Here is a 24,985-nt window from a genome sequence, read left to right as displayed (position 1 = left end):
TTGTACGCGCAAATATTCATGTCACTGCATAGTAAAGTGTCATTTATTGAAGCCTTACCTTGGCTGACTTGCCCTAACTGGTGGAAAGGAACTTAATTTATGAGAAGCAAAGAGGGGACTTTCCCAGTGCTCACGGCACAGCTGCGCCCGTCCTCGGAGAGCCCCAGACTCGGCTCGGCGCTCCTGCGAGCCCCGGGCTCCGCGGCTCGGTCTTCTGCAGCTCCGGAGCGCGCCTCTGATTGGCTGGCACAGCCTGTCCGCCTGATCTCTCCTCTCCCTGTCTCTCCTCCTTCCTCTCCTCCCGGGCTCTCTGGCCGCTGCCTTTCCCTTCGGCTTCCTTCCCCCCCCCCCCCCATCGTGCATACTTTGGGGCTGCACAGATTCTGTAGCACACAGAACGGACATCCTTTAGTCTCCCCCGCAAGGTCATGTGGAAAGTAATGCCATTAATTAAAAAAAATAATAATAAATTAATTAAATTAAATTAAAACCCTGGATCCTCCTTAGCATCCCAGCTCTTGAAAATGACAGGACTCCGTGACCGTTTAGATCATCTGTTCTCTGCGGGGAAGGGAAATCGGGGCGGGGGGTGCAGAAGGGGTTTGACTGTCAGATAGAGTGGGAGTAGACATCAGGAGGGAACGGGAGAAAAAGCAGGCAGGGCAGGCACTGATGTGGCAGGCTGGCAATAAATTTTCCTATTTCCGTGCAAAGTCGTCACAGCCTGCTAAACATTCAACTGCTGGCTCATTCATCAGTGAGCCACAGTCCGGTGGTAGCTGTGAGATTTAGCTTAAGTGATGCCCTTTACTGTCTTACCCCAAACTACTCGTGGCATGGAGGGTTTGTACGAGACACAGCTTTCCCTTGGAGGTCAGCATTATATTTGTAAAGATAAATAGGAACTGCAATGCTTTGCCTACCCCCTTTCTCTGGTAACGGTCAAACGTTGCCCCCCACACAAACTTCTCACCTCTTATCACTCCAGAGTACATTAAAATGATTTGTAATGTACACAGATATTAATAAACAGGAATTTGAGGCCTGATCGGCAGAATTCAAAATTGATATGACATAGCTTAGGCACTTTCCCCCAGCACAAATTCTCTCACATTCACTCCTTAAGAACATCAAGGATATCTACTTAAAGTCGTGTAGAAAACAAGCATAGGAGTTTATCTAAATTTAATGGCTATTCCAAGGGACACTTTGCAGATACATCAAGAATTCCACAAGACCCTCAGTGATTGCAACCACTAAAAAAAGCAACTTTACTCACTCCAGTCCTATAAATGCTCAGGTTCAGAGATTCAAAGGAACAAAGACTTAAGAGAAGCAGTGGGGTAGAGGGGCTAGACCCTTTAATTTATTTATTTGACAGACAGAGATCACAGTCGACAGAGAGGCAGGCAGAGAGAGAGGGGGGAAGCAGGCTCCCTGCTGAGCAGAGAGCCCGATGCAGGACTCTATCCCAGGACCCTGAGATCATGACTTGAGCTGAAGGCAGCGGCTTAACCCACTGAGCCACCCAGGCGCCCCAGGACTAGACCCTTTAAAAACCAGAAAACAGATTCAGATCCTGATTCAGACTTTCTTCTATATCTGAATGTGTGTAAGACTCCAGATGCTTACCTTTAAAATCTAGAGGCAACTGTCACTTCTTAGTGAAGATTAAGCAAAAATCTGTGCAATTGTGTTTAATCTATGATAACCTTTTTTTATGATAAACTTTTAATAAAGGTTAGTTAATGTGTAATTGTCTCCTCCTTTTCTTCTACTTGCAGAAAGATCAGACAGGTTGAGAAGATAAGTGGTATTTCCAGGAAATTGATAGGGCTTAACCTGAGATGGTTTGAATCAACTAGTTATATTTTACTATTTTTTATTTAGCTTGAGTGATGTGAAATGCAAAGGGATTCCATTTGCTTTGGGGTTTTGATATGATAAAACAAACTAACAGAAATAATGAAAAAAAGCACTTGCATTGGATTATTTGCAATTGTGAAGGAATTATGCATTGAAGTGAAAAGTTTTTCCTAGGTAAGACGTTAGAAGTCATTTATGATTTGAAAATTGCCAAAAACTAAACTCTCAGGGAAAAGTGGAACTGAAACAATAGCATCAGAATAATGAGCCAATGTCGTTTCATGTTTTGTATATCTTTTCTTATGCATGCACCTCCTAATTTAAATGGATTTTCTTGGCATAGTAGCCCAACATAAGTTCTTGTTTGTGTTTACTGAAGAAAATATTGACAATAATCCATTTCAGTGTTTTGTGTGTTTACGAACTCATGACAGCAAAGGAACAGGAGAGGTATAAAAAAAAAATAAAGGGGATATAAAGAGGAATTTTTGGTCTGTAAGAGGTCATGTAATTTCATTTTAAAATTCACATTATGACATTCTCTAGAGAAGCCCATTTATTTAACTGCCTCTGGTTGAAGGAAATAAAATGTTTGGCAACTTGCTACCGAAGATTTTGCTGAGACACAAGCAATGAGCATCCTAGGGACACACTTGAAAACAAAATGTGTTTTCACTAGTCTTCCTTGGAGGTTTTCCCTGGATAAGACCCTAATAAGCACATCTAGTGGACAGTCATAATGGAAGTCAACAGGCACTTGTTCCTGAGTGGGATGACATACCGAGGGATTTGTCAGCATCACCAAACAATATAATCCATTTCTCGAAAAAGAATCAATTCACCAGGGGAGGATTTGTATCTATGAGACCACATCCAGATTAAGGGCTCTAGATTCTCCACAAATTCAATGATGCAATGTATACTGGATTTAAGTGGTTTCCAAAATTTGATATTCTGAAACCATGCCAACCTTCCCTAGCCATAGAAAAGTGAACCTGTCAGCCACTTAGTGATTCTCTTATATTTTCGGCTTAAGAAGAATAAAGTAAGTAAACCAATGCGGAACACGCTGCTTGGGGAAAGCCAGGTGGTGGGCAGGTGTTTATTTTCTCCTTATGTCAAAGATTACTTCAAAAAACTGAACAATGTATCAGTCAGCAGAATTTATTACAGACTTAATCTTTGAAACTGAAAGCATGGGCATTTCTGATCCCGAGTCCCCACTTAAGTTACCTTGGGAGAGCTATAAGAATCATTTTCGCAGGTGACAGAGAAGCATCCAACAGGCAATTGATGCTGGTCAGACTACAGAAACTGGAAAGATAAAAATTGTCATGCTAAACTGTGATCATTCTCTGAGAGACAGACTTTAGAAATGATCTCTTTAGATCTTATCTCATGCTCAATTTTACCCTGGAAATTCAGGAGGTTACGCAGTGTTTGCAAATCTAAATAAAGAAGAAACATAAAGGAAATGCAGGGATAGCCCTTGTTCTAATTCAGCATTCAGAATAGTCAACTATTCCAACAGGGCGCTGTGGTTTGATTTTTAACTGAAATTACTAGAAGTATAATAATATTTAAAGAAAATCTGATTTTAACGTAAAGAGAAACAGCTGCTGAGAACTTAAGCAACACACAATTTCCTTTGCAGGTATTTATTTTATGTCCTGGAGTGACAGATAGTACAGGTTGTATGTATCTTTTTGAAAGAAAGGAGAAAACTTCAATTCATAAAAATGTTATCTCTAATTGTCTGATCAAAGAGGACCTAACAAAGGTAACGTTTATTCATGCTGTTATCTATCACACTTCAGATTAAGAATTGCAGAGTACTGGGAAAATACTGAATGGACAATAAACAAGAGTGATCTAACAAAAATATTTCAAGGTTAACTACGTATGTAATTACTTTAAGTAGTAGCACCTCCCTGACTCATAATAATAGTTAAATTAATGAATGCATTTTTTTAAAGATTCCATCTATTTATTTGACACAGAGAGAGAGAGAGAGAGAGAGAGAGATCGTAAGTGGGGGGGGGGGGGGAAGCAGGATCCCTGCTGAGCAGAGAGCCCTATGCAATGCCAGGCTCCATCCCAGGACCCTGAGATCATGACCTGAGCTGAAGGTAGAGGCTTAACACACTAAGCTACCCAGGCGCCCCAGTGAATGCATTTTTTAAGAAAAATTTCTTCAGTGTATGTAAAATATCAAGAACCAATGAACTTGTTTGGTCCTAAAAGAACAACATTGATAATTGACAAAGGAAAAAGTAAAGCAACTCAACTTCTATGAATATAGTTTTGATTTCTAGAAAAAAAAGATAATTGTTGCACTGTAAATGATAGAATGAAGGCACTGGTTCCCAAATAAGAGAAAATTTACTAACCATTGGACCCTAGTTTCACAAGATTCATTTTTGGAGAAAGGTTACACAAAGTACATACCAGATTGTTGGTTGGTTGGTTGTTTGTTTTAAAAGATCTGAAAGCCTGTCAGCAAACTTCGTAGATTTGATGTGAATAAAATAGTACAGTAAAAGTACAGATGAGCATTTTTCCAACTTCCACAACTTGATTAAATATAGAATCTATAAATTAGAAAGTATTGAACTAAATGTGGAATTGGGCAAAGCTATAAGGTGAATAATTAAAGAGATAAGCAATTCAATAAGAGAAGAAAATGGTGGGGATCACCTTAGTCTGGATCCCATTCACATAAAAGTCATGCCAGTATGACCCCACTGCTTTCTGTGATGAACACAGTAGACCAGAATAGGGGAGATGTATATGACATGATCTTTCTTTATACCATCGTTGTATCTCCCATGATTTCATTACGCACACATGAAGAAGTTCTAGTACAATTACTTGGTGCAGCAATTGGCTAAGGCACCAATCTCACATGTTTAGAAATGTAGAGGTACTTACCTGGAAGAAGGTATCTAGTAGTAAGTCAGAGAGCTCTGACACCAAGCCTCCTCCAATTATTGCTTTCAACGTTATAAAAACCAAAGGGATGTATAGAAATTTTGTACAAAAACCTGTATATTAGGATGAAGAACTAGAAATATTTTTAAGAGTTTTGAAAACTTAAGTATTATCTCAAACCTAACAAAGATTACCTACTACAGTTGGATCCAAAAGTATGAATATTAAATATATGGTAGTGGAGCAAGTCTTTGGATCAAAACCTGCTTAAGAGATTTTCTACTGACAATAGTTTCTGTGTAAGTCAATTATGTGATGCAGTCATCAAAAATGTAAACATAAACAGGCATCCTGAATAAAAGTAAAGCATCACAATGTGGATGGTAATGACTTTTCTGCTCTACAATACTAAGAGTTGACCTGAAATATTGGATTTTCAGAAGACTATAGGTAATTCTGTTTCTCTTAATGAATTTACATTGTTGTGAGCCACATCATTATATATTTGTTAAGGTGACAAAGCTAATAACATCTCCAGCTCATCCTGTCTCCCTCACCCCTGGCTGACCACCATCCTTACTTTTTCTGTAGTGTCCCTGCCTTGCCTACTCTTCAGCGGTCAGAATAAAGATCACCTCTTCTGAGAAAGAACCTTACCCCCCAAAGTCCCTGCATTTTTTCAGTCCACAAAACATACTCCCTAGTATTTTTTAAGACCATAAAATGTTTTTAAAAGTCGATGATATCTCACTTTAAAAAAATGTTATATTTAGAGGCCACATGGCATAGTAGTTAAGAACACAGAATCTGGAACCAAACAAACTTGAGAACTTAGAATAACTATGTGTGCTTCATTTTTTTCTTCTTCAATAAAATGTGAATATAGTACTACTATTCTCTTATGCCTCCTAGGAGGATTAAGCATGTTAAATTAAGATAACATGCTTAGAAAATTACTATGTATGCAGTCATCTGTATACAAACCTGCCTCCTTTATCATTACATCTGCATATCGGGCTCCTAATTGAATACAAGCTACTGAACACCTGGTACATGGTTTGTCTAAAGGAGTTTGGTGTAATGGAGTGTAATGGCCAATGGTGTAATAGCCAAGCCCTATGTCTACTATTCATATTTAATGGAAAGCTGCTCAACCACATTGTTTTAGTCTCTGGACATGGTACCTGTCTTGTATTGTGGGGAACCATGCTCACTTTACAGAGCTGTCTCAGACCTTGAAGAGTTTTACACACAGAGAAGTGTCTAGTGCAGTCCTTGGCATATAAAGGGCTTTAAATAAAGGTTAGTTGAATCCAAATTTTAAGTACTCAGTAAGCATTCATTAAATAAGTCATATTTGCTTTCTGTGCTGCATTCTGTAGCAGAAGAAGACAAATCACAAACTCTTCCCTCTTTGTTAATATGAAAATACAGCTTCCTTGGCATGTTGTGAGTATAGCACGCACTCAGTTCAGCCCCCCACATCCCTCTGTATTTACCTTTTTGGTACTGTACTATGAAAATGGACATTCTGATGACCCTGAAGCATTCTAAATTCTTAACCATCAAGTAAATATAAATTGCACATGACATACGATATTTATAAGTACCAGAAAAGAAGTATCCAAAATGTCTATAAACTACAGTTTATAAAAAGAATTGTTTAATTAATGCTCAATTAGTGAGAACACCCAGTTGACAAAATTTTCAGAACTAAATTTAATTTGCTAATATACGTTTGTGACCATCCCAGAGAGGTTAGTAGTAGAATAGTAACTCTCAAACTTTCTGTAATTAATTCTTCTCCTACGGACATCTTATTAGACACTCTGAAAACTGACACATACATCTTAAATTTTAATAGAAGATATTCTATGTAATTCAAAACAGCTATCTAACATTTTCAAAAAAAAAATCACAGCACTTATGCAAACATTTCAATCTTTTTTCCTATCACTGAACATTAATGTTGTTTTTAACTTTTTGATATTACAAATAATGCTTTTAGGAACATCTCTTCTTATAATTCTTCACCTACATTTCTGACTACTGTACTTGGATTGAATCTGAGAGTGTAACTACTAAGTGAAATATATGACCATTTCTTAAAACAGATGAATTATCTTATTGTTTCTCAAGAAAATTATAAAAGAGTAAAAGATTAATTGGTTCCTCACTACTCTTGAACAAGAACATTTCTTTAGCCATTTCCTTATTCAGTAGTTGAAAATCATTATCTCATTATTTTAATTTCTATTCATGTGAATCCTAGAATGTTTATCAACAGTTTCCTTGTTTTGTCTCTCATAATCTTCTGTCCACACCCATTCCTATGCTATGCTATTGTGAATTGAGAATTATAATGTACTTAAATTGTTGTGATTTTCAATCAGAAGGTATTTAGAAAATTGAGTTCAAAAGAAGTTTCTATACTTCTTTCTCATATTTAGCACATGTTGTATGTGTATATAAATTCATATATATTTAAAACTTTTTATGTGAACATTATATGTACATATAATACATTTACACACACATACATGAATATAAGTATATACGTATTCATGTATGCATGAACAGATTTGTTCAGAAAATGCATACAAGTTACCATAGAGAAAGCACAGATATAGGTTCCTTTGAGAGATATAAAGAGAAGTAGGGATGATACTCTCTGGCCTTAAGCTAAAACAACAACCACAACAACAAAATTAGAAAGGAGTCACTAAAATGCAATGCAACCACCATAAATTCTACAAACTTACAAGGAAAATGTTTCTCACATATGAAGAACTGACAAATTACTTCCAACAGCACCTCATCTGAGACGAGGGGGGAGAACAGAGTTGATAAGGCTTGTGTACACACATGCATGTACACATAGGTATGCACACACACACACACACACACACACACGTCTGAACATATCCTGGAATTAACCTTCATGGTTTTCTTATTCTTACCACCAGGAACAACTGCATAATTGGATAAAGGGTGAAAAGTAAAAATATGGGGACTGTTGCTCAAAATTAAGAATTTTAAGGGGTACCTGGTTGGCTCACTTGGTTAAGCATCTGCTTTGACTCAGTTCAAAATTTCAGGGTCCTGGCATTGAGCCCTCCTTCCACCCCCCTCAAATAGGCTCCCAGCTCTGCAGTCCTGAGTTGAGCTCCCTTCCCCTCTCTCTGCCCCTCCCCCTGCTCCTGCTTGCTCTTGCTCTCTGACCGCCCCCCTCACCCCTGCTCGTGCTCTCTCAAATAAATGAATAAAATCTTTAAAAAAGGAATTTTAAGACAGCCAACACAAGCATCATTGCAAACATGGGAGCTTTCTGAATACAGGGTCCTGTGTGGCTCTACAGGTTTCATAATTATGAAGCCCTATTCACTACTACCATCAATCCAGTAAATCAGGTTCAACTCATTTATACTGATAATCCTCTAGTCATCCATTGAGCTGTGCCTCAAGTTCTTCCATTTCCATATAGTCTACCACATTTCACCAACAACTCCTGCCTGAATTTTTGTTTGATTAGGCAGGTTAAATGTCTTTTCAGTTAACATGAGCACTTAAATGTCATACCATTGTGATGTTATCAAACTATATATAAATATAGTGAAGGAATGAGAGGAGAAATTCTAGTAGCTTCTATACTTTAGGTGTAGAAGCAGAGATATCAGAAATGAAGCCCAATATGAAGAAGTTTCTATTTTTAAAACTATTTATTTATTTATTTATTTAAAGAGAGAGAGCATGAGTAGGGGGATGGGGAGGGAAAGCTGGAGGGGCAGTGAAAGAATCTCAAGCAGACTCCCCACTGACTGCCGAGCCCAACATGGGGCTCAATCTCAGGACTGTCAAATCATGACTTGAGCCAAAACCAGGAGTCAGTTGCCTAACCAACTGAACCACCCAAGTACCCCCCCAAGGAAGTGGTTCTTGCATACTTGCAAAATGAAAAAAATTGTGATAAATTTAATCATTAAAATTCAGACAGTCATAATAAATGTCTTTAACTTTGTACAAAAGTGGAAAAAGAAAGTTACATATATTATAGATATTTAAAGACATAATTAACCACAACAAAATGGAGCTAAGAATGAATCCTAGTTTTTAAGTATTATCCTAGAAAAAAAATGGCACTGTCAGAAGGAAGGGAATCCTTGTGTCTGATTGGGAAATATATTCAAATTGGAACATGGTGATGTTGAGGTATTCACTAGACATCATGGGGAGATATAGAAGAGTCACCTGGCAATATGGGACTGCAGATTGGGATAGGGTTTTGCATGGGAAACATAACTTTATGAGTCATCTACCTAATAATACTGATGATATAAACCTCCAAAAAAAAGAGAAAAGTTTCTCTAAGGTCAATGATGAAGACATACCAGGTGATGTAAAGGAGAGAGGGGAAGGAATGAGAGAGAACAGGAAGAGAAGTCAGAGGAGATAATCAGGAAACACTATTAAGTCTTAGGTTGATAGGATTTAAAAGGAACATTTTAGTAAACTAAACTATATATGACTGATTAGTAAACAGAACTTTTCTAATATTTGCAAAAACTGGCTATGTAAAAATGTAGAAATTAACAATTAAGTTTGGTCACTATGGAAAAAAAATTCTGAACATAGATCAAATGAACTCTTAGTAGAGATTTACATAATCTACAGCATGCAAAATTGTGAAATGAGATCTATTTTTTATGCTAATCCTTTAAAATCTTGATCTTCTTTCAAAGATAAATGATAAGCTATATTTTATAATTTCCTTGCTTATTCAGAATTGCTTTATAGGAGGCTTTCAGAGTCAATAAACATGTGTAATTATTCATAATGGAAATTAAAGACTTTATTGAGAGCAGGGATTTGAAATGTGAACTCTATCACCTTCTCTTACCCTGAATGTGTTTGAGTGCACAATAGTAAGGACAGCTACCATATATGAAAGGTTATTTATATTGCTATCTTGAAAGAAAACTTGGGTCATCCCATAATGCCTGATTATTTTTAACTCAGAGAAAAGTTATAGAAGCCATCAATCCCATAAAGAACAGAGCAAGCTACAAAGAGAACATAAAGTGTAGTCTAGAAAGTGCGTCTAAAATGAATTTCATATTGCCAGTGTTAATTTGGGACCCCAGGAGGATTGGTTAGATCAAAAGGAATGCCTTTTTCTCAGTGTGCCTTATATTCTTTTTTTTTTTTTTAATTTTCAAGATTTTATTTATTTCAGAGAAAAAGAGTGAGAGAAAGAGAGCACGAGAAGGGAGAGGGCCAGAGGGAGAGGCAGACTTCCCACTGAACAAGCCTCCAGATGTGGGACTCAATCCCAGAACCTTGAGATGATGACCTGAGCTGAAGGCAAAAGCTTAACCCACTAAGTCACCCAGGCATTCTCACTCTCTTTTTCCTTCCTTCCTTCCTTCCTTCCTTCCTTTCTTTCTTTCTTTCTTTCTTTCTTTCCTTCTTTCTTTCTTTCTCTCATTCTTTCAAGTTTTTAACTGCAAGTCCATTGTGTGTGCTATGCTCAAACAATTTCTCTGTAGGGACTCTGGCATTGTAGAAGCCCAATCCTTAGGTTGCCATAGACTGCAAGAATTATACAACAGGCCCAGGACGACATTGAAAATTCAGTCTTGGGGCGCCTGGGTGGCTCAGTGGGTTAAGCCGCTGCCTTCGGCTCGGGTCATGATCTCAGGGTCCTGGGATCGAGTCCCGCATCGGGCTCTCTGCTCAGCGGGGAGCCTGCTTCCTCCTCTCTCTCTCTGCCTGCCTCTCTGCCTACTTGTGATCTCTCTCTGTCAAATAAATAAATAAAATCTTTAAAAAAAAAGAAAATTCAGTCTTTAAATTTATTGCCCTGATCTGAGTTTGGCCCTTAGAGTGGCAATATTAAATTCTAGGTAGGTTTGTGTTACTATCAGAATACTGCAGTCCTCCTGAAACATATATGTAGGCCTCAAGCCATTGCCAGAAAGGAACTGTCATTGTCCTTTGCCCATCTCAAGATTCCTCAAGCTGCCAATGTTCATTTATTACAGTTGGCATTTATATGTAGTATCCCCAACCATATGTTCCTCTATCATTGTTAAGCAGTCATTACTGACACTGATGATTTTCCATCACATTTTTCAACCCCAAATTCCTCCTTTCTAAACACCCTTAAATCTTTCTAGTATGTGCCTACAATGTTTTGAATTTTACTCCGCACGTAACAGGAATCTAATGATATAATTCCTGTATTAAAACAGCCTTGACCCATTTAATCAATCATTTTCTGAGTTTCCCCTAGAACTTCAGTGAATGCATTATGTAATAGAGTTCTACTATGAAATCCTTGTGCCATTATATTTATTTCCCCCCAAGGGAGTTGAAAACAAATGCTTAGATTTTGGATAGAGACCAGCTTAGGTCAAATTCTGGCATTGCCACTCATTCACTATGTTCACATTGATAAACACTGGCTCTCAGTCTGCTCTTCTTTTGATGGTATACAAGCACTTTCTAGAGGAAATATTACGGGGATTACATTTATTGGAGATAATTTACCTAATTCAGTATCTGGAATGCAATATATGCTCAGTAGATAAAAGTTATGAAAATAGACACAACCTCTCAGTTACTATTATGATTCTACCAAAGTATAGTCATATAAAGGGCATCTTCCTATAAGTTACAAAGCTATAAGCAACTGCACAACAGGAGAACACATTGCAAACGAAAACGAGGGTAAGATTTCAGGTGAGAGCAAGAGGGTTCATTTGTTAACATCCTGCACGGTTGAGATCACCTACTTGTCTGAAAAGTGAAAGGCAGGCCCAAAGTAGGGAATCTGCTGCCATCCACAATCTGTTCAGGGAAGATAGAGATTTTCTCTGTTTTAGAGTTCCAGAGGACAAAATCAGAATCCAAAGATAAAGGGGATTGGTTTGCCAATCACAGGACCTACAGAGCACAACAGTGAGTACGTGAACCAGAGAAAGTCAGAAGAGGAACCCAAGCAAAGAGAAGCAATTCACTTGTTGGGTGTGTTTCCTGCAAAGTCATCACTATTTACATTGGAGTTCATTATCAAGAAGTTATTCAACTATTTTAGGACATTATCAGCATTGCTTCTACCAAATTTTGATTGATTTTGTCTTAAATCGGTTAGAACAACTATACGTGAGAATGAGGAAAGAAAGCTGAATGTGCATTCGCACCATTCTAAAGAAGTCAAACTTTTTTTTTTTCCCCTTGTTTAGAAAGATGGGAAGGTGCCACAGGACTGTAAAAGTCATGTAAATCTGCAAAATTGTACGAAAATTGCAACATATTTAAATATCAGTGTGTGGCTGTGTGTTGGAGGGTCATGAGTGAAGATTAAAATAAGGATTTTCTACTACAAATTTAAGTCGCTAGAAAAATAGCATACTATTCTATAAATGGTTCTGCCTTTAAGACACAGACCTTGAATGGACAAAAAGCTTTTCTTAGGAATTGTGTGTTTCCCAATGGAAATTTTATATATATATATATATATATATATATATATATATATATATATATATATATATTTTTTTTTTTTTAAATTTACCGAGATGACCATTTCTAAACCTGTCTCTTTTCTATTTTCTATTCCAGGCCTTTTCACTTATCACTGTCAGTGAGCAACCTCATAAAAACTTTATTTGCAAAATAAAAATAATCATAAAATCACTATGATCTGTTTGTCAGAAAAGTCTGGCAAACTACCTACATCTAATATAGTATGCTTATATTTTTAATCTTTCCTCATATTACAACAGTAAGCCTACACCATCTACAACCACCACTTCACTTTTGCTCTCAATCCACGATGCTGGATGGTCACCTGGATTTCTCACTTCTAATCTTCTAATCCATGAGCATGTCCACAATATGTTCTGTATCTGGCTGGACTGCCTTCTGCTATCTTCAGTGGCCCAAGCGGACACCCTCTCTCACCAGGATCCCAGCAATAGCCTTTTGAAGTACTTCTCATTGTTCACAAATAAAATAGCTACCATTACGTCAGAATAAAATCCTTGCATTATGGCAACTGAGCACGTCCCTGACCTGTCTTCATGCTTGCTGTACATGAAAACTAAGGAAGGCCATGCATACCTATCTTCTTCCACTTACATAGTTACTGTAGTTGACCCTCCCAGGATCCTGGGATCAAGCCGCCCATTGGGCTCTCTGCTCAGCAGAGAGCCTGCTTCCCTCTCTCTCTCTGCCTGCCTCACTGCCTACTTGTGATCTCTGCCTGTCAAATAAATAAATAAAATCTTTATTTTTAAAAAATCCATATTTCTAGACATCTATACTGAGCAATCTGATTTGAGTGATCTAGTGAGGCCCAAGATTAGTTTTTTAATCAGGAAATATTATCTTAATGATTCCTTTGTTTAGATCCACTTCATGACCAGTTTTCTTAGTTTCCTGTGTCAATGTCTTTCATTTATTGATTTAGTTTTCATTGTTTTTCATTTGCTTATAATATAATCTCAAAGCATTTTAATATGTGTATGCTATTATTTTATATTTATACAATTAATGCAATAATGTATACTACATATTTATATAAAATACAAGTATAGACAGAATTTCTGTAATTTCTCATGTTGATATATATTTATCTTGTCATTATCTTGGACTGATATGGCAAGCAATGGAATGCTAGATTCAAGCATCTATCAGATTAGGTTCTGCTCTCTCTTTGTATTTACTCTGAGTAAGAAATCTGCTGTCAGGTTTTCATTCTTTAACATATATAATCAACGTTTTTTTTTTTCTATCTGAAAATCTTGAAAATTTTCTCTTTAGTTCTGACATTTTAAAATTTCACCATAAATTTTCTAAGTATTTTTAAAAATATATTATAATTTAGAATTTGGTGGACAATTTCAAATTAAAGATTTGTAGCTTCTCCTGAATCATAAGGACATTTTACTTACCCTTTAAATTTCCTCATTTCTTTTTCCTGTTTTTTGGAACTCCTTCTAGATAGTGGAATTAGATACATCATCTATTCACCTTTATACTTTTACAGACTCTTTGTAGCCACCCCTTCAATATAATACATTTGTTACCTTTTTCTTTCCTCTCTGAATAAACAATATATTCTTTAGTACAGCATTTCTATTATCCAGTGCATCTAGAGAATTTTTATTAAAGATTTTATTTATTTATTTGACAGAGAGAAAGATCACAAGTAGGCAGAGAGGCAGGCAGACAGATAGGGGGAAGCAGGCTCCCTGCTGAGCAGAGAGCCCTACACTACACGGGGCTCAATCCCAGGAACCTGAGATCATGACTTGAGCTGAAGGCAGAGGCTTTAACCCACTGAGCAACCCAGGCACCCCTAGAAATATGGATATTAAAACAAATTCATTAATCTATTCTTCTGATTAAGCAAGTTTGGGGAATGACCATTATACCCTGGCACTTAGAAGATTGTTCTTTGGGCAAGAAATTCAAAAATATAGAATGCCATAAATACATTGAAACTATTGATGGATTTGTCTTTTTAATAAAGTCACAAAGCATGGAAAATAATTAGATGTTAAGTCATTGTAAAAGCAAATAATTTATGACAAACAAAATAGTATAACTAACAAAATTGGGGAGGGGGATGGAAGAAGGGTAAGTATGCATATTTATTCACTTTTGTAAAAGGCAAGTCTCCAATCAACGGTAACTAAATTTGGAAAATCAAAAAAGAGAACTTAAAAATTATTTTTTAAGACATAAAAATACATACCAGTAGAACGAATGGTAGAAAGTTGCCAGAGCCAGGAGGAAATAGAAGTTTTAACTAAGTTAAACTCCTTATTTTTTAACAGTGGAGGGTTAATAGATGAATATCTTTTAAGTTGTAGGTGTAAGAAATATATTTGTAATAATATCATCTACCAGAAAAATTTAAAATAGGAATTCTTCTGTGGTTGGAGCTTGGAGGAAGAATTTTACTTATTTAAACATTTGAACTGTTGGAATTTCTTTAATCACGAAAATATATATAATTTCTACAATAGCAATTGCAATAATTAAAATTAACAGTGGAAGCAAATGTGTTAATGTTTAGATTGATGATATATGAATTTTCTTTGAATTTTAATTTTCTACTTCTTTATTTTCATATATTTCTCAATTAGCATATACTGTTTTATAATTAATAAACTATTTATTTGTTTGGATAAACGTTACTATACCATGATTTAAAATGTATAGTGTTGATGGAGACATATTCCTTGAAACACAGTACTTAGCTACTATATGCATAATAAATGTGTTGCATAAATGAATATCATAAATATGGTACATTTAAATACAAACATAAAAATGCATCAAGTTTTTTTTTTCAAAATTGAAAAAAAGTATTTTTTAATACTTTATTTATTTATTTTTAAAGAGAATAAAGGCATGAGTAGGGGGAGGGCCAGAGGAAGAGGGAAAGTATCTTTTTTTTTTTTAAAGATTTTATTTATTTATTTGACAGACAGAGATCACAAGTAGGCAGAGAGGCAGGCAGAGAGAGAGGAGAAAGCAGGCTCCCCGCTGAGCAGAGAGCCCCGATCTGAAGACAGAGGCTTTAACCCACTGAGCCACCCAGGCGCCCCAAGAGGGAAAGTATCTTAACCAGTCTCCATGCTCAGAGGAATCCCAGGCAAGGCTCAGTCTTCAGACCCTGAGATTATGACCTGGGCCAAAATCAACTCATAAGCTTAACCAACCAAGCCACTCAGGCCCTCCTAAACATCAACTATATTTTGAATTAAAAAAAAAAAATATATATATATATATATATATATACACACACACATATATACATATATACACACACATATAGTTTTGTATACTTTAAATTAGATTCACAAAAATATAGTTTTATATGTATATATATATATATATATATATATAGTTCTATGATTCAATACAACTACAAACAATTCAGAAATAGATGCCAAAAGTTTAAAGATGTAATATATAGCAAAAAAGCCATTAAAAATTAGGAAAAGGAAGATGGAATATTCAATTAACGATAGAGGGGCTTTTGACTAACCAATTTGTACCAAATAATGTATCCTGATTCTGATATGACACATACTGAAAATGCATTCCAAGAGTAAATGCTTAAGATTAGAATGTTAATTTAGAAAACTTTCCATAAAACATAGTACTGAGCTGATCTATGTACGACCTATTTGTTAAGTAAATGATTTTATGAAAAAAAGAGTACATAAAAATGCAGACGAAAAATTCATGGTTAAATGTTTATAAAACTGTTTATAAATTTTTTGATTGGGAGGAATTTTTATGCCTGGCTCAAAATACAGAAACAATGAAGTGTTTGTGGAAGAGGAAAACAAACAAAAAAACAGCATGAATACACCAGAAAGATCACGGCAGAGGACAGCAGAAGCTGACATCAAAGAGGTTTACTGAATAGTTTGAAGTAAAACACTTTAGTGGAACTAGTGGTGTGTTTGTGTGTGTGTAAGAGCATGTGTTTACATGTGTGTAGACGAAAGGCTTGGAGGGCAAATGAGGCCTGCCACCAATTTTTATGTGGCATGTGAGCCGAGAATGCTTGCTTTCCATTTTTTTAAGTGTTTACTATTTAATGAAATGTGAGTATATGAAATTCAAATGTGTGTCCATAAATAAAGATTTATTAGAACACAGTCATGCCCATTTGATTATAGTCTATGGTTGCTTTCATACTACAGCAATAGAATACAGCAGTTTTGACAGAGACCATATGGTCCACAAATCCAAAAACATTTACTATCTTGTTCTTTACAAAATAAATAAATAAATAAAAAGACTGACCCCTAGTGTTGGTATATCTACTGGTGAGTTTCTCGGTACATACCACACTCAATCAATCAATGTTATAGTTGAAACTTGACAATTTCCATATATAAATATTATTCTATGTGTTATATAAATTCTGAATATGCTTTTTTTTTCTTTTTACAATGACGAAGCGCAGTTTGCTTTGGGAAATGTACAATATACCAATATAATGACATCTGAATATTACAAAAATATATATATATGCAGAATATCAGTGTACATGCTTTTGAGATACATAATCACTCATGTTTGCAATTTTGGGGGGCTTTGGTGAATTTCAGAGAACAAGGCTTTATTTTACATTTTAATTAAACTAAACATTTAATTACATTTCCAGTATTCTGTCAGCAGAAACAAATCTATAAATGTGGAGTGAAAAATTATGGGAGCTGGTCTTTAATATCCCATCACAAACAGAGCATGTTATGGGCAATCTGTTCTTTGAGGGTATATAACAGCCATGCTTCACAGGAATGTTAATTCCACTAAAGCATTCAACTACAGCACGGAACTTTTTAATTTGTAGCTAAAACCTACCCGTTAAAGCCCAAGATTTTGAAAGTCTATCATATTTACAATAATATCCTGCCCCTTAGGGTTTTAATTCCAGCAAAAGAGAAATCAGTAAGTGAATGGATAATGCATATCAAATACAAAGTTTGCTGCCAAGCAAATAACGCCCGCCTATGCTCAAATTCACCATAATAAAATTATACAAACACTTAAAATTTTTATTTTATTTTCAGTAGTCAATAAGTCTAGAGCAATTTGCCAGACACTCTAGACAATAAAGGCTATCTGTCCACAAAGTACTTAAAATGAACATCAGTTGCAGACCTGGAAATCTGAAAATGGAAATAAGGAACACCTTAGATCCAAAGAGGGATGTTAAGTGTAGAGGACTAGATCAGTTTTTTCCCATCAGCTCTCCTGGACACTATGCTTCTGAATATTACCTGGGTTCTGGAATCAGTCCTTAGGTCTATTCAGAAATCTGATTCCATTTGCAACTAAGAACAAGCCCATTTCTCAAGACTAATTTGCCATTAACCAAGATAGCAAGAACGATATATGAAATCAGAATGGTGATGGTTAATGTATATAGAAAACTCCAAGTGCTAAGGATAACCAAAATTGCAAGTTCATACAAGAATGTATTTTTACTCCGTTGAAATACAGTAAGAAGCCAAATTGTTATAACAAGATAGATCTGTAAGAACAGAAAGAGTGCAAAGCAGTTAATAATATCATTCAAATTTTTAATGGCATCAGACTAAGATAATCCATATTTATCCAAAATATGATAACACCTGGCCAAGACAACTCTTTCATGGACGGATGATGCTAATATTTGCTTCTCATCCTTTTTTGTTGTTGTTATTGTTGTTTTTGTTTCCATGGTTAATGATGTCCCATTCTCAAAGATTTACTTAAAAATTTAATAAATTTAGGCAGGTTGCAATTTTATTTTGCTGGACTAGACCTTTTGCATCTCTTTGTGTTTCTTTTTTCTCTATTTTGGTCCATCATGTTGATATTGAATTTTAACCATCAGTGTACAATCTTATTTATTTCCTCTTCTTGGGTGTGTATCAACCAAACCCCAAAGTAGTTGCATAAAGAAATGATAGAATATATTCTCTATCCTCCACTTAACCACACATGTTGAAAATTCACGTGTAATTTCGTTAAACCTTTCTACCATCTCCTCAGATAATTTTTATTTGGCTTCTGTTGCCTTCAGTCTGCCACGTTACTCTCTTGCAGAGTCCTAGATCATTCACTCCAATGGACATATTTTAATTCTTTCCTGAATTTTCAGTAGCACCAACTATGTTTGCTTAAGCAAAACAAACAAATGAAACTCCTCTTTCCTTAAGTTTTGAGACCAAGTACATTTCTATTTATACTCCCATCTCTCTGGTTGCATCTTCTCAAACTCCTCTGCACTCTTGCTCTTCCGCATGTTTAAATGTTGGAATTCCTCATAACTATTTCCTGTGTTTCTTGCCTGGTACGCAAACCTAGGCAATCTTGTCTGAGACCAGGCTGCACACATTTTTTCTCTGGAGATGATTCACATATGTACCTCTAGCCAGTGCCTCCTCTCTGACTTGTATATCCAACAGCTGCTTGAATATTTCTTTGGATATCTTTAAGGCACCACCAACCTAGCATTCTAGAACTGAAATAATGACATCATCCCCCAAATCTGGCCTTCTCCCTTTTTTCCTATTTCAATGAAAGGTTCTATTATTGATGCAATCACACTTTTCAAGAACTCGGGGACCACCTTTTATTACTAACTCATTTTATCTCCTCCCCCACTATACCCGCATCTAGTGTGTCATTGCACACTATTATTTTGCTCCACAAATAGCATTTCAATTCCATTCTCTGCCTTCAACTAATATGCTTCTTGTCCAATTCATCTTTTCCTTAAATGACAGAAATAATTTCATAATGGGTATCTGCACATTAACTGTTATTACTATCCAAACCAATATACTCACTTCATTAGAGTGATTTTTTTCCCCATTTTTTGTTTCAATTCTAGTTAGTTAACATATAGTGTAACATTGATTTCAGGAGAAGAATTTACTGATTCATCACTTATATGTAACACCAAGGGCTTAGAGTGATTTTTTAAATGTAAACCTGATGCTTATTGATTATCTCATTAATATCCTTTGATCGGTTCAGCTGCTTTCAGAATATAGAGGGAAGTCCTTGCTTTGACATTCAAGGCCAAGCATAGTTATTTAGTTATTGCTTTTCTTCACTGGAAATGGTACAGGGACATTAAGAGTTAACAAGATATTTAAAATTGTTCAATAAACATTAAAATATGTCTAAATTATATAAATTCTGGAAGGAAAATGTGTCTAGCTATCCTAACAAAGGGTTTAGTTCTAAATAATGGAATCCAAGCTGACTTCAAAGAAAAGTTGGCATAGAAAAGATAATAATTTTGTTATAAGAAGAAGCTGGAGAGGTCATTGTAGTCTAAGAAGAAGGAACATAAGCAAAAGTACAGTAAGCATCACAAAAATTTTGTTTGGACTAGGAGGGATCAAAATCAGGCATACTACCAAAAGATTCACATTTGTAAGATTCTTATGTAACCATTCCATGCCTGTCACCAAAGGATTATCCCTGAAGCAAATTCTTTTTACTGCTTTGTAATGATATAACAAAACTCTTCTGTAGTCATCAATTTAGATCCCAGAAGAACAGGCAAAATAAAATGAGACGTTGTTTCATTCTCTTACTTGGGGGACGACACATCAAGAGGTTTCCTAGGGAGACTAAAATCACTTCTGAACTTCCAATTCACGTGCTGTCACATAATAATGTCTATAATTACTTCTCTATTACTTACTAAAGCAGATAAAGATACTTGAGTAAACACTTGATTAAGACAATTTCAAATGACAAATATTTCTGTCAGTTTAAGAAATATCCTATACTCTAAAAAAAGTGCTCTATGTAACTATACACTATATTTCTTGTCTATGTCAGTGAGGCAATTCCTTAAAAGAAAAATAATTGTGAATCTCTATGAAATGACTGTGCCTTTATGATACTCATATATGTGTTGAAATTTCAGTGTTTGAGGCACTTTCCACATTTGAAGAAAAAAACTAATTTGATTTCAGCATTATTCAAATTCCGCTTTTTATTGTTAGAAGTTAAGACTTGACTTCTTATATGTTTATAAAAAATAAAAAATTTAAAAAAAAGACTTCTGTAAGCATATACAGTAAAGTCTGGAACTCATTCTGAACTACTGAAAAGTCTGGAGATAATGAAAATTTAAAAATAAAGTCACCAGAATTAATGTCACTTAAAACAACAACCCATGAGCTGTTCCTTGTGTTTTCTACAGGTTTTGTTTTTTTCTGGAAGTGTTTTGTAAGGAGTCGCGGTTTATTATTCTGGGGCAACAAGAAATACTGAAGAATAACCATAGATTCCCTCCTCTACCTCAATTAATGCCTAGGTTAAATTAGTTTTCTTTTTTTTTTTTTTTCGTTTTCTAAAATGACCACGAATTTTCAATGCCCTTGATTTTTTTTTCCAAAAAAGATTCTTAGAATCATTTGGGAATGATACTAGAACTTTACAAATGCTTGTGACTAAAAAGTCATTATTATTATAAATGTCTTTGAAAAGGGAAAATTAATGGTTTGGCAACGTCCACATGTTAATCTTTACCTATAAGCATGTACATTGTAGGCATAGGAACTTGCTTATAATTTGTGAAGTAATAATACTTCTCCTGTTGTAAAATCAATCTGCATGGAGGCACGCAACTGATAGTTCAAGTGTTGTAGAATATGGTCACTCGGGTCCCCTATTCCATACGGGGAAGGCTCTCACTGGGTTCCCATCTCACCAGGTCCTCACTGACATTCTAAGGACCACTTCTACTAAGGGGCTGACAGTTAAGACCTTGATATAGTCTCCATCACAGCATGAAAATAGGACTTATTAAATTGGTGACTGACCAATTTAGAAAGTCTGTGAACATTTTTTTTGTCTAGGACATTAAGGAAGAGAAAGATGATTTCCAAGGCCTCTTGGTATCTGACTCTGTTTATTTATATTGACTGACTAATATCATGATGAATTTTATTTATAGATACCATCAATATAAAAAGAGTTAAGGCTTCTATTTCATCATTTCCTCAATTTAGGTGTCACATTTCAACATGGACATTGCAAACAAGGTTCAAGGTATAACATGCACCTTTAAATTTACACTCATCAAACTATTTTTACAAACCAAACCTTTAGGGAACCAAAAGTTCCCTTTGTAATTATTTATTTTAACTACATTTTGAGACCTAAAATTAGACTGTCCCTTTGTTTGATGCAGCCAACAATATTTTTGATGTGTTTTTCTCAAATGTTGTTAAGAGTAAGAAAAGTTGTTTATGGTGAGATCCACAATATTTTTAGATTACCTATTTCAGTCAATAGATACCCTGCTGCTTATTGTGTCATTTTAGAGAATGTGGATGTACAAAATGCCAATGGCAGAATATTCACAGCATTTCTGTGATACTCAGAGAAGGCTAGAGTAGGGGTTCTCCAAATAGGCCAGGCAAGCATAGAGCTGCCAGACTTTCAAGTTCAATAAGGTCAGTCAAGTCCAAGAGTTAATATTCAACTGTATTTCAAGATGTTTACAAGTGAAGACTCTGTGCTAAGCCCTGCCTACAATTTTAAGATACAAGGAAGAAAAATCCACAGTGTCTGCTTGTAAGCCATCTTACGGTCTATTGGAGAAGAGAGAAACAGAAGGTAGAGGTTTAATGCTGTCAATGTGATAAGTATTGCTATGATCGGATGAAGTCAGGATAAGAACTCTTCCAGAAATGGCCCTTAATCCAGTCTGAGAGGAATGGAAAAATCTTCCCAGAGAAGATGTACTATGCTGATACCTGAAAGGCGGATAAGAGATAATCATGTAATTAGGGCATGAACGAGCCAGAGCTTTTCAAAGCAGACAGCTAGGTCTAAGTTTTTAGCTATGTAGTAAGAAAGCAAAATACACAAATATTTGTACATGAAGTTTAACAACCAAAGTAAAAAACAAAACCAAAAAAAAGTAACCCAAAGGCTAAACATAAGGAAATCAAGATCCAGTGATGAATCTTCAGAGAGATGAACTTATTACAGTCATTATTCTCTAACATTAGACAAGATTAACAATGCTGTAGATAGGGAAGTGGAGTAGAAATGTGAATCCAGAAAGTGGTAGCCTCTGTTTCATAAATCATCATTCACCAACAGCACCAAGGAAGTAGGAAGAGTCGGGTGATCATCATATCTGTTTTCTTGACAAATGGAGAAGTATTTGATGACAGTGAACTATTCAACTGTTGATCACTGGGTTAGGAGAGAGATCTGTCCAAGCTCTGACATTTTCTTTTCTTGTAGAGCTTATCCTTCAACAATCCAGGAGACACACATTGCTCTGGAGTGGAGGAAGGAGCAATGGACTTCATTGAATTAGAGATGAAATGAAAGGAAAGGAAATGTACTGGATCAAAAGAGTCAACAGGAAGAAGCATAGTGGGGACATTAGTAAGACAAACGAGGGTTTTCGGCAGATTTTCCTAAAATCTTTGTGAATTGCAGATTTGCACTTCATGGGATTACAAACTCTGGCTAAAAAATGGAGATAGGGCATATTTAACAATGAGAAAATAAGCTGGCTTCCCTAAGTTTCCCATAGGCCCCCAAATGACAAAAAGTGTGATCCAATATTTACTCTGTGCCCTTAACTAGATATGAGAGAAGCTGAGCTGACATGACTCTCAGAAGGGAGACTGACTGGACACAGACCACACGTCAGAAGGACATGGTAAAAACAGCACACGCTAAGGGTTAGGACACAAACAGCTAGATCTCAGAGCTGAAGTCATATAACAGAATCAAAGCAAAAGTCTGTTCAATTCTCAGTGTTTTGGATCTTAGACAAGATAAAAATATGAATTCCATGTTTATGCATTTGGAAAAAGAAAATGGGGACTTATTTTTAAATAAAATATCACTAAAATGTTAACTAATATGTGAATATTCATTTTTGAGTGCCTACTGAGTTCCATCTGAGAACTTCCGTCAGTTACCACTCTGTTACAGAGAGCAGGATAGAGAAGTGAATTATAATGTAACAACTGAATAGAGAAATCATGAAAGGTTGCCAGAGATTATTGAGTATGCCCAGTATGCAGTGGAGATAATGAGTTTGTGTTCCATCAGCGGAATGGTAAATACTTTGACTAATGAACACGTAGGTGGTTGGACTGTATGATGTGATAAAAAGACAAGAAGGCAAAGAAGTTGGCATTCATAAAACTGAATGAAATTATAGATGAATGAGGTCCTTACTCTATAGGAAGTGTAGCTATGAGAGGAAAAGATTAAATCAAGGGATTGCTGGTCTTGATAGAAATCAGTGGTAGAAGTATAAAGTACACTGAGCTGTTGTTGCTCAGCTGAGACTCTGGAAAATAAAAATTCTTCCCATCCACAAAAACTCAACACTACATATTTGTAGTCCAAGTGCTACATGAAAAGGCATGAAAAGAGATGTAGACAGATTTCCATTGTCCATTTTAAGTGAATATTACATTAGCCTCTTTTTCAGGAGGAATGGATGAGATTAATTCTGTCTTTGACTTTTTGTGAATTTCTGGGCATGGGTTGCAGGGTTCTACTTTAATTCATAAACTCTACTGGTGCATGAATACAGGTATGCCTATATTCACCACGGTCCAGGGGATAGTGGGTAGTTTCCAAGTCACATTTGAATTGCCTACCAGTAAAGAGAAAACAACCATCAATAGTTACGAGTATTATAAGTGTACAATTTAGAATAATAATGCCTCCCATTTGACTTTTCTTCTTTTCCTGTCTCATGTGCCTTTTTTTAAGTAAATCATAATAGCAAAAGAGGACTACACTGTCTAGAATTTTAAAATGCATTTTCAAGATTCCTTGGAGAAAGCAATTAAAGACTTTTTTTTAATTAAAAGAGTCACTTAAAATATTGAATAATTTTCTAATCAATATACTTCTGAAGGACTAAATATGTACTGAAAAATCTCAAAGATTTAAGGAAATCTTTTCCTTGGAAAATTGGCTTTAGCTAATGAAGAGTCTGTTTTGTTGTTGTTGTTGTTGTTGTTGTTTTAATTCAGTTCTTTACATTGCCAGTATGGGAAAGAAATAAAAATCCTCTCCAAATTCTATTTATAGGGACATTGTCATTTCCAGGAAGAAAAGAAAAGAAAAAGAAACCCTCCAATTTGCTATTTTTGGTTAGATAGCCTATTTCCCTTTCTTTTGCCACTGAGGAAAGAAATGTCATTTCCATGAATAATATTGGACAAAGCCAATTAAAAGCCATTAAAAGGTGTTAAAAGATGAACTTCCATTTGTAAAAGGAAAAAAAATGCCATAAAAATATAAAATTAGCAAAACCCACATAATATAAAAATTAAGATGTCTTTTAGATCTAAAAATATCACTAAACTTCCCATAGCACATATTTATTTGAGTTGCTAAATTAAAGTCATCTGGCAACTGGAAAGAGAAAACTATGGTGTCACATTAATGGTCAGCAACTGGGGCAGTATATTTGAGCTGGTTCTCTCCATGGAAACATATTGGGAGGGGCGCCTGGGTGGTTCATTGGATTAAGCTTCTGCCTTCAGCTCAGGTCATGGTTTCAGGGTCCTGGGATCCAGCCCCACATCAGGCTCTCTGCTCAGCAGGGAGTCTGCTTTCCCCTCTCCCCCTGACTGCTTCT

The 24,985-nt window shown here is 35.7% G+C and overlaps 1 protein-coding gene across 4 annotated transcripts in view; it reads right to left on the bottom strand.

Annotated features, from left to right (window-relative positions):
* Positions 1 to 24,985, bottom strand: part of CDH18 (cadherin 18) — a 986,019-nt gene that overhangs the window by 483,174 nt on the left and 477,860 nt on the right. For 2 of the 4 annotated variants that reach the window (XM_032337722.1, XM_032337723.1), the window contains exon 1: positions 59 to 278. The exons of 1 other annotated variant lie outside the window; for it this stretch is intronic. The gene's annotated coding sequence lies outside the window, so the exon portion shown is untranslated. Of the gene's footprint in view, positions 1 to 58; positions 279 to 24,985 lie in introns of those variants that run through there. One more of the 4 variants, XM_032337719.1, reaches the window with a different exon arrangement.

This window comes from Mustela erminea, chromosome 3 (assembly GCF_009829155.1).
Source record: "Mustela erminea isolate mMusErm1 chromosome 3, mMusErm1.Pri, whole genome shotgun sequence".
NCBI classification, from domain to species: domain Eukaryota; kingdom Metazoa; phylum Chordata; class Mammalia; order Carnivora; family Mustelidae; genus Mustela; species Mustela erminea.
Note: the sequence above shows the minus strand (reverse complement) of the source record. Positions and strands in the feature narration are given on the sequence as shown.